Genomic DNA, 7,154 nt, shown 5'->3' with positions numbered 1-7,154 from the left:
GGAAGAGAATCTCAGAGTACTAGGCCCATCAGAGAAGAATTCATGGAAAAGGTGAAACATGAATTGGTGCTTAAAAGATGAGGAAAAATTAGATTGCTGCAGAATTCATCACAATGAGGACAAATTATAATTGTATCTAAGAACAAATGCTCATTTTCTTCCTTATGTGAACTCCATTCTCTTTCTTCTTTGTTTTTTTTTTTTTAAGATTTTATTTATTTATTTGACAGAGAGAGAGAACAAGTAGGGGGAGCAGCAGAGGGAGAGGGAGAAGCAAGCTCCCTGTGAGCCCAGAGCCTGACGTGGGGCTTGATCCCAGGACCCTGAGATCATGATCTGAGCTGAAGGCAAACACTTAACCGACTGAGCCACCCAGATGCCCTTCTTTATTTTAGTAATATCATCTGCATACCTTCATTTATAACTCATTCAGGAGTTCATTTGTTAGCGCCGTGTGTCTTGCACAGAGCCTGACTCTTATCCATGCATTGGGATACACTGTGAACAAAATAGAATCTCTGCTCCCATGGAGCTTATATTCCAGTGAGGGAGACAGATGATAAAAAAGATATGTGAGTGAAATATAGTGATAACTGTAGGAAAAAAGTAAATTAGAGTAAAAGATATAAATTGTTAGGGGATATTGAAGTATGATGGGGTGGCCGAGTAAAGCCTCACTGAATATCTGAATTTTGAATGAAGATCTGAATACAGTGAGGGAGTTACATAGGAGAAGAGCATCGAAGGGTCCAGCAAGCACAGAGGTCATGATGTAGAAGTGTTCCTGATGTGTTCGAGGAACTGCAGGAAGGCCAGTGTGGCTGGAGTAAGGAGCAGGTGAGAGTATCAGAAGATGAGACATGTGAGGCAATGTTTAGCCCGATCACATAGGGTCTTTCATGTTCTAGTAAAGAGTTTGAGTGAGTTAGGTCGTCTTTGCAGGATTTGAGTACAGTAGTAACATGATCTGACTGGGTTCAGAGTAGACTCTTCTGAAAAGGACTGAAGGTGAGAAACTGGTTAGGAGGTCGTTGAAGTAAGCTAGAAGAGAGGTGCTCTTTGGTGAAGATCAGTCAAGATGATGAGAAGTGTTCAAATTCTTTTTTTTTTTTTTTAAGATTTTATTTTATTTATTAGAGAGAGAGGCAGTGAGAGAGGGAGCACAAGCAGGGGGAGTGGGAGAGGGAGAATCAGGCTTCCCATTGAGCAGGGAGCCTGATGCCGGGCTCAGTCCCAGAATGCTGGGATCATGACCTGAGCCGAAGGCAGATGCTAACGACTGAGCCACCCAGGTGCCCCAGAAGTGTTCAAATTCTTGATGTATTTTTTTTTTAAAGATTTTATTTATTTGACAGAGAGAGACAGCCAGCGAGAGAGGGAATACAAGCAGGGGGAGTGGGAGAGGAAGAAGCAGGCTCCCAGGAGAGGAGCCTGACGTGGGGCTTGATCCCGGGATTCTGGGATTCCGGGATCATGCCCTGAGCCGAAGGCAGACGCTTAACGACTGCGCCACCCAGGCGCCTCCAAATTCTTGATGTATTTTGAAAGTAATGCTGATAGAGTTTGTTGTTAGAACAGATGTAGGAGGTGAAGGAAAAGAGAAGTCCTCTTGCCTTGAGTGCTATAAGGATATAGTTACTTTGAATGAGATGTGGAAAATTTTAGGAGCAGTTGTTTTGGGGAAAATACTAGGAGCTTGTTTTGGACATGTTGACTTTGAGATGCTTAATAGGCATTCACTGGCAATATCAAATAGACAGTTGGATATATGAGTTTGGAGTTCAGGGGAAAGGTTCAGGTTATAGATATAAACTTGGGCATAAGGAGGTTTAAGATCATGTGAGGAAATAGAGAATGAATGTGGATAGATAGAAGGGGACCAGTGACTGAGCTCTAGGGCTTTCCAACATTTTGAGATTGGGGAGAAAAGATATGAGCAAAAGAAACTTGGAGTGTGTAGAAAGTAGGGATAAAACCTGGAATGTCTGATGTTTGGATCACTGGTGACTTTGAAAAGAGGAGTTTCAGTGACATTGTTGGAATGAAAAACCTAACTGATGTGTTCAAGAGAAAATGGGAGAGGAGAAATTGGAATTAACTGAGTACCATTTCAAGGAGTTTTGCTGTAAAAAGTAGGAAAGAAAAATGGTGGTAGCTGGGGGAGAGAAGTCAGGTCAAGAGAAACTTAAAAAAAATGATCTGAGAGTAATATGTGCATGTTTGTATGCTAATGGGAATAATCTAGTAGAGAGGGAAAAATTGAAAATGCAGGAGAGAATATAATTGCTGGGGAAATATCCTTGTAAAGCATGGAATTGGATTTCAGGAATAGTTATAAGAATTTGAAGTAACCTGAGAGAAGGTAGAGTATATGTACATACTTGAAGGTAGGTGGGAAGATGAGAAAGTTTCAGTTTGCACATTTACTTCAACAAGTTTTATGTTCATTTCTTTGAGTCCTTTATGAAGCTCTTTGAAGACAAAGCTTACTATTGAATTTTTATGTGTGGTCCCATCACTCAAGAAATGTTTCTTTCTTAAATGAATGAATGAAAATGAAAAACTCAACATTTATGGCATTGAATACACATAAATGAAAAACTGGGTTTTAGGCATTGTAAGAAACAAAGTGGAACCTAATATTTTTAGTCTTCCTCAATGAAGGTTAGGAAGTTAGTGTTGGGAAGATATAATGAAATTTTTATTCTCAAAAGAAGAGTTTTCATGCTTATCATCTAAGAAGATATTACTAAGAAATGACTTAAAAATTAGCAGCTTTATTGAGATATAATTCATATACCATAAAGCTCATTCTTTTAAGTGTACAATTCAGTGTTTTTTTTAGAATACTCACAGAATTTTATGTCTATTACCACTATCTAATTCCAGAAAGAAATCCTGTAAAAGAAACTGCATAGCCATAGCAGTCATTTCTCTCTCCCAAACCGATGGTAATCACTAATCTGTTTTCTGTTTCTATGGATTTGCATATTCTGGACATTTCATGAAAAATGTAATCATACATTACATGACAGGGTTGCCTGGTCAGCTTAGTCAGTTGAGCTTCTGCCTTCGGCTTAGGCCATCGAGCCCCGAGTTGGGCTCCTTGCTCAGTGGGGAGTCTACTTCTGCCTCTGCCTGCTGCTCCTCCTGCTTGCACGTGTGCTGTCTCTCTCTCTCATAGATAAATAAATTTAAAAAAATATTTAAAAATGGATTCATAAACATGTGGCCTTTGTGTCTGTCTTCTTTCACCTAGCACATTTGCAAAGTTCATTTGTGTTGTAAAATGTATCAAAACTTCATTTCTTTTTATGGTCAAATAATATTCCATTGTGTGATATACCATGTTTTGTTTGTCCATTCATCAGCTGGTGGATATTTGGATTATTTCTACTTTTTGGTTGTCATTAGTAATATTGCTATGAACATTTATGTACAAGTTTTTGTGTGGACATGTGTCTTAAATTCTCAACCTATTTATTATAACATGAACTCAAACTTCACAATCTATTCTAAATATTTATTAGCTTAAAAGCTCAAATATGATCAATTTAAATCATACAAATTAGGTATGGGTGAGGTTCTTGTCATAATCCATTCCAGGGCAAATTTTGTCTTCATCCGTGGACCTATGAAACTAGAAAGCAAATTATCTGCACACAAATATAATGGTGGGGCAAGCACAGCCTAACAGTTATAGACATTCCTGTAGAAAAAGGGAGGAAATGGAGTGAAAAAAGGAGCCACTGGTCCCAAGCAGTTTTTCTAGCTGGAAAACTCCATTAGGCTTCAAGTCCTGGGAATAATTCTCTGTAAACCTTGGCTCTACCCTCTGGGCACTCAGTTCCACCCTCAGAGTTACCCTTTCCTTTTTGTGAAAGGTAACTCATCTTTGCAGCTGGGTTGACTCCTGCCTGTAGAATTTTGGGTGTCCACCAGCCTTCTTTCATTTTGTACTCTCTTTGTCCTTTTGGGTCCAAGCTGGTAGTGCTTCTTTAGTATTTAAAATTCTCAAGAACATTGTGGGTCTCCTGTTATGTCATGGGATTCACTCCATATTGGTGAGGATCCTCCAAGATATTTCTTAGATAATCCCATCTTTATTTTTGGCCTCTGCTGAGACAGCTGAAGGGATTTATGCGGCACAAACTTAATCTTTTAAAAGGGCCTTTTCTGTGGTATGTGACTGAATATTCTGACCTTTTGATTGATCTGAGGTATTAGCGAACGTTTATGCAGCCGCACACTCAGCTTTTTCTCTCCTGAAGGTACATCCCTTAAATTTTAGCATCTTTGGCAATCTGATAAAGCTGAGAATTCCCCAAACCATCAATTCCTGGTTCCTTTTTGGCTTAACTCTTTCTCCCCTCATTCTTCCAACAGTCTGTCAACATGATTTAGGTACTCTGTAAGGTGATGCGTGTTTTCTTTACCACGCTTCCTCGCTTCCTTCTGAGGCTTCACTAGCAGAGTTGTTAATACCCATATTTCTGCTTCCGGTCTGTTCAAGGCCATCTAGCCTTTTCCTATCCTGCGTCTCAAAAACTTTCCAGCCTCTGCCAACTGTCCGTTTCAAAAGTTACGGCCACACGTTTATATATTTGTTGCATCAGAGCCCCACTCTCACTGCCATAACCTCTATTAGCTTTCCATCGCTGCTGTAAAAACTTATTACATACTTAGTGGTGTAAAGCAACACAAATCTATTACCTTACAAACTTATTAGGAGTCTGGCACAGATCTCACTGGGCTAAAATCAAGGTGCCAGCAGGGTTGATGGGGTTTATTGGAGAATATAATTGCTGACTTTCTCCAGCTTCTAGAGGTTGCCTGTATTCCTTGGTGTTTGGCCTCCTCCTTCGTCTTCAAAGCCAGCAACAGGGGTTTGAATCCTCCTCACATTGCATCCTGAGACATTTTACTTCTTTTTTTCCTTTTACTTCTCTTTTCCACTTTAAGCACTCTTGTGATTAAATTGGGTCTACCCAGATAATCCAGGATAATCTCCCTATTTTAAGGGAAACTTTAATTCTTTGTGCAACTTTAAATCTCCTTTGCCATGTAACCTAACATATTCACAGGTTTAGGGGATTCGGACTTGGACATTCTTGGGGTGCCACCCCACTCATATAATCTCTTTATTTGTTGTAGGTCTACTCAGATTTTTCTTTTCTTTTCTTTCTTTTTTTTTTTCTTTTGGAGTCAATTTTGGTAGTTTGTGTGTAGCTAGGAATTTGTCCATTGCATCTAGGTTGTCTCATTTATTGGAATATCTTTGTTCATATCATTCCCTTATAGTCATTTTTATTTCTGTGAGGTTGATAGTGGTCTAATTTACTTTCATTCCTGGCTTTAGCAATTTGAATCTTTTTTTTTTTTTTTTTTTTTTTTTTTTTGCTTGTCAGTGTATCTAAAGTTTGCCAATTACAAAAAAAAATCTTTTCAAAGAAACAACTTTTGATTTTGTTGCTTTTCTCTATTATTTTTCCATTCTTTATTCCATCTATTTCCATGCCAGTCTTTATTATTTCCCATCTCGTTTGCTTAAAATTTAATTTTCTTTTCTTTTCCTAAAACTAGAGAAATAAAATCAAAATAGCTTTTTTTTTAAAAAAAAGATTTTATTTATTTGAGAGAGAGCATATAAGAGAGAGCATATAAGTGGGGGGCAGATGGAGAGGGAGAAGCATGCTCCCTGCTGAGTGGAACACCGAATGCAGAGCTTGATCTCAGGGCTCCGGGATCAAGATCTGAGCTGAAGGCAATGCTTAACCATCAGAACTACCCAGGTGTCCAAAACAAAATAGTTTCTTAAAGTGAAAGATTACTAATTTGAGATCATTTTTCTTTTTAAATATAGATGTTTATAGCTGTGAATTCCCCCTTAGACATATTTATACATTTTGGAATATCATATTCTGTTTTTAGTATTTAAAATATTTTCCAATTTCCTTTGTAGCTTCCTTTTTGACCTGTTGGTTATTTAGAAATATGTTGTTTAATTCCCACATATTTGTGAACTTCCTGTTTCCTTTTGTTATTGATTTTGAATTTTATTCCATTGTGATCAGAGAATATACTTTGTATGATATCAGTCTATTTCCATTTTTTGAGACTTATCTTAATGATCTAACACATGGACTATCCTTGAGGTTTCATGTACACTTGAGAAGAATGTATATTCTGTTATTATTAGGTGGTGTATTCTATAGCTGTGTATTCTACTTGGTTTATAGTATTGTTCAAGTCTTCAGTTTCCTTGCTGATCTTCTACTGGTTGTTCTATTCATTACTGAAAGTAGAATATTGTATTCTCCAGCTATTATTGTTTAATTTTCTATTTCTTTTTTTTAGTTCTGCCCATATTTGCTTTGTGGATTTTGGGGCTTTGTTGTTAGGTTTATATGTTTGCAATTGTTTTGTCTTTCTGACAGATTGATCTTTTTATCAGTATAAAATGTCCTTCTTTCTCTCTTATAACAATTTTTGTCTTAAAGCCTTTTTTGTGATACACACATAATTAGCTCTCTTTTGATTACTGTTTGCATGGTTTATCTTTTTCTATACTTTTTACTTATTTGTATCTAAAATGAGTCTCTTGTAAACAGTGTATAATCAGATCATTTTAAAAAATTTACTCTGCCAATCTCTGTTTTTTATTATTGTGGATAGTCCATTATATTCAATGTAATTACCAATAAGATAGGATTTATGTCTGCCATTTTGCTGTTTGTTTTCTGTATATTCTGTTGTGTTAAGTAGGTATTTCCTATCATGCCATTTTAATTCTGTTACTGTTTTTTCACTCTGTGCTTTTGAGTTATTTTAGTAGTGGTTGTCCTGGGGATTACAATTAACACCTTAATTTAAAACAATCTAGTTAGATTAATACCAACTTAATTTTTATAGCATACAAAAATTTTGCTCCAGCATAACCCTGTTCCCACCTCCCTTCTTTGTACAATTCTTGTTATACAAATTACATCTTGATTTATTATAATACACCAACACAGTTTCATAATTATATTTTTATCTCGTCTTTTGAATTGGATAGGAGGAAAAAGGAATTACAAGCTAAAATACATTTATACTGCTCTCTATATTTTCCTATTTATCTTTAATGGTGCTCTTAATTTTTTCATGTGGATTTG

The sequence above is a fragment of the Ursus maritimus genome, unplaced genomic scaffold, assembly GCF_017311325.1.
Source record: "Ursus maritimus isolate PB19 unplaced genomic scaffold, ASM1731132v1 scaffold_9, whole genome shotgun sequence".
NCBI lineage: Eukaryota > Metazoa > Chordata > Mammalia > Carnivora > Ursidae > Ursus > Ursus maritimus.
The sequence above is the reverse complement of the archived record's forward strand: the minus strand, read 5'-3'. Positions refer to the sequence as shown.